The sequence below is a fragment of the Populus alba genome, chromosome 4 (assembly GCF_005239225.2).
Source record: "Populus alba chromosome 4, ASM523922v2, whole genome shotgun sequence".
In the NCBI taxonomy this organism is placed as follows: Eukaryota; Viridiplantae; Streptophyta; class Magnoliopsida; order Malpighiales; family Salicaceae; genus Populus; species Populus alba.
The window spans coordinates 10205139-10209822 of record NC_133287.1 but is presented as its reverse complement, the minus strand read 5'-3'; positions in this window follow the sequence as shown (position 1 = coordinate 10209822).

Sequence of the window (4684 nt, the reverse complement as noted above, 5' to 3'; positions counted from 1 at the left end):
TTATGTTATCCTTGATTAGGACAACACAATCAAAGCATTACACTTCATATATAAGATAACTTTGTGATCTTAAATCTAAAAATCACTTATATAACCATCACTTGAGCTTTTTAATAGACACATGTAATCTTTTTATATGGAATACTCATGCGAGTAAGTTCAGTATGCATGTCATCTAAAAAATGTCTGTATATTAATTTTAGGTGTCCCTCGTACCTCAATTTATAAGAGCAGCTGCTTTATTTCATAAAAAAAAATGAACATATACGTGATATATTATTCAAATATGAGATGAGGCAGATATAAGACTTGTCCGGTGTGTGAAGATGCTGAACGAGCTTACAATTTTTTTTAATTTGTTCTAAACATTAAAACAATTGTGCTTTTTATTTACAATCTAATTTAAATTTAAATTTGACTTTTTTAACCCCTATAATTTTAGTTAAAAATTACATATGGTCCGTCTACTTTTATATATTTTCAAATCATTTCCTTTTTTAAATCTGCTCAACCCTTCATTTCTAATTAAACGAAGTTGTGGACCAATTGGGCATTGATTTTGTAGGAAAGTTGGATGCTAGGGCTTAAATTGCCTTTTAAATGAAGGATACAAGGTTTATAAAGGGCTTGGTTTCACCAAATGTAGAAAACAGCAGTTACCATCAATCAATCAAAGTGTAAAGCATGGCAAAGCTAGACGTTCTTGTCAATCATGTAACATCGGCTAATGTCATTCTAGTTTTGGGGAATGCCAACAATTCAAATTGAGTTATAATGCGCACACTTTGTCGTGTCACTTTGAGTATTGGGATTTTTTTGAAGATCTCGAAAGCTTCGATATCCTGCTGATAGGTACAGCGCTGGGAAAAAGGAAAGAAAGATAATTTGAACTTCGGCTGCTCGCTAAACTATGGCTTGCGTTTGACATTTCCGTCAAAAACATCATTGGATTAAATTTTGATTTTTTAAAAAAAAAAGATAATTTTTTTAATGTTTTATAAATTATTTTAATATATTAATATCAAAAATAAATTTTATAAAATAAAAAAATAATAAACATTTCTAATCAAAAAATATTTTTAAAAGAAAACCACAACTACAATATCAAACAAGATCAAGATCTAAGACACTATTTAGTAATGTAATAATTTATGTTTTTGGATCATATTAGGTTGGTTATCTCAATAATTTTTTTCTTTTTACAATTAGCCCTCTACCTAATTATATTTCAAACTTTACTTTTGTAAAAAATTAAATAATTTAATTTTTTTATTTATGGTGTCCTGCTGTTCATTTATTTTGTATGCAAAAAATCATCTTATTGCAATTTTTTAAAAAAAACACAAATTTTTAGATCTATTTTTTTAAAACCACAACTAAAAATATTTTTTTCTTAAACCTATTTTTTAAAAACCAAAACAAAAAAAAAATTACTATAGATAATTATGTTCTAAAATCCAATATGCTCAGGAATAAGGTTGCTGAGAGTTTGGACAATGGGTAAATCACATGTTCACGTCAATATTTTCTTCTTCATAGTTCACGTAGTTGATGGTTGGTGGTAAAAGTCCTAACACCTGCAAATTAAAACAGTCTTTTTTTGGTGAAGTTTAGGGACTCTTCGATAATAAAATTAGTGACTTTTAATAAGATATTACAATAAATAAATAAAAATAAGCTTTAAATTCTAAGAGTAAAAGTGTTTGTTTTTGTTTTTGTATGATAAATACTCTAAGAATTAAAATATTAATACTCAAAGAATAAAAACTATGAACATTTTACCAGGATAGTTCAAGGAATATATATATATATAGCCCTTGAACATTATCATGTTGCTTGAATGAAGAAGTTGAAATGTCATTTCCTTCTAGTAACATTAATGGGAAAAAAAATATTCTTACACAAAATTAATGAGGAATATATTTATCTTATACAATATTAATAAGGGGTAGATATCCCTTATACAATATTAATATTGATGAAAATATGGTAAATCATTATAAGACTTTCATACATCTAATTAAGAGTGTGGAGAGATAATTATTCTTTACTATTAATATTTTTGTTAAAATTAAAAAGAATAAACAAATAAAGCCTCGTGACCTAACATGAGACATATAATGATCATCTGTTACATACCTACTTGGACTTGGAATGATGCCACGTCCAAAGGTGATGGGTCTGGCAGCTTACTAGATCCATATGTGTACTCAGCGCGTAGTTGAATCAAAGGATGTTGGGTCTAGCACATCGCCAAAACTTATATATACTTGAGCTTATTACGTAGTTGAACCCTAGGATGTTGATTTTGACAATTGTACGTATGCATGTCATTATGAGATTCTAGTTCATTACTATTTATTGATGTACATTACATACGAGGTTTATCAAATGGGAAGAAGTGCGCCTAAGTCATTGTCTTCACTAAGCCTCGGGCCTAAAAGAAAAGTTAAGTGTTACAATGGGTATTTTTTCAATGGATATGTTTTCCATACTGAAGAATATTGGCAAGGAAGAAAGACATACAATTACGGTGTTTGTGTTAAGGGATCCACTAGTAGTGAGTTAGAAGTTGACTACTATGGTAAATTAGAAGAGGTTTTTTTTTTTTTTGAATATTTTTTATTGTTGTATTGGCATAATTGTTATTAGTTAATTTGTTGAATATTTGTTGTTAATGTTGAATTTACCTTAGAATTAGTAATTGAATATGTTGGAATAATTAGTAATTTTACTCTATTATTGCATGATTTGTGTTTAATTATTTTCATTGATTTTAATTGTTAGTCTATAATTTTTTTTATTTATTGAATATATTTTATTGTTGTATTCACATAATTATTGAATAATTTGTTAATGTTGAATTTACCTTAGAATTAATAATTGAATATGTTGGAAGAATTATTAATTTTACTCTATTATTGAATGATTTGTGTTTAATTATTTCCATTGATTTTAATTGTTAGTCTATAATTTTTTTAATTTATTGAATATATTTTTTGTTGTATTGACATAATTATTGAATAATTTGTTAAATTATAATTGTTAATGTTGAATTTACCTTAGAATTATTAATTGAATATGTTGGAAGAATTATTAATTTTACTCTATTATTGCATGATTTGTGTTTGATTGTTTCCATTTATTTTGATTGTTAGTCTAGAGTTTTTTTTTTTTTTGAATTTCTTGTCTTGTTGTATTGGCATAATTATTGAATAATGTTTTAAATTGTAATTGTTAATGTTGAATTTACCTTAGGATTAGTAATTAAATATGTTGGAATAACTAGTATAGATTAGGTCAATTGGTTGTGGCTATTGTTAATATTTGCAGGTTTGTGGATTTAGGTAGTATCTAGTATAGGGGAGGTGCTGTCGAATTTATTTTAACATTTGAATTTAATTATACAATTATTTGTATAAAATTGGGTAGATGCGCAGAATGAAAACCAGAGCTGGTCGTTTACATCCGGTCGCAGCAAGTTCGTCTAGCAGCGAGGATGATATTTCCTTGGGTACCTCTCAAGAAGAGGTACCTACACCACCTAAGCTATCAACCGATGCTGCCTCTTAATTGAATGATATATTTATTTAAAATTAATTTTTTTTTACACATGATCGATTCTGCTGGGACAGTGAACATAACACTGTTGTGAGGAGGGTGTGGGAAAATCACGCGGCAACTAGGTAACATCGAAAACAATACAACTTTTTTTTTTAGATAAAAATTTATGTTTCGAAATGTAATTTTTGGTTGTGTGAAGTAAGTTGTGTGATTTTTGGTACGAAGCCCAAAAAAAGGCAAAAAAAAATAGCAAGGGATAAGGGGTTCCAAGGATGGAACGATGTTGCGGTTCGAAGGGATTTCAAACCGATATACATCCCGGAAGATATATGGCCGCATTATCTTGAGCACGTAACGTCTGAGTGGTTCACAGGACGCTCACAGTCCGGTGCTGGCAACCGGAATCGGCCAATTCATGGCTCGGTGACAACGCACACCGGCAGCTCTGTTCCGTTTGTTGTACATGCAAAACGGATGGTAAGATTAATTTAAATGAAATATATCGTTCAATTAATTTGTTGTTAATAATTTTTTTTTCATTATAAGCTACGTCTCTTGGACGTAAGCCGAGCCCGATAGAGCTGTTTGTGGAGACGTACGTGCGGAGTCAAGACCGCCAAAAGGGGGCGCAACAGTTCGTTGACAGTCGTGCTCAACATTTCATGGTATGTTTGTTCAACCATTTTATTTTGTAAGTTATTATGTTTATTGAATTGAATATGATGATTACTTTTTTTATTTTCAGGAGACCTATAATAATCGGTTGAGGGAAAGATACGGAGACGATCCTTTGACCCATCCGGAATTTGATCCAGATTTGTGGATGGAGGTTGGATCGTCAGGTGGACCCGATAAAAATCAGGTTTACAGGCTCTCCAACATTACGGACAACAACTTGTGATCGACCCGTAGTGCTTCAACCATCGGGATCTCCCAATCAATATTGAACTCCCAATCTAAGGAGTTTGTGGCCTTGCAGCAACACACGGCTCATCTCACCGAAAAATACGACCACCTATCAGAGACGTACACACAACTCAAAGCACAACAAAGAGCGGAGTCTGTACAACAAAGAGCGGCCTATGAACAACTTCGCGAAATGGTCATGAACATGGCACAG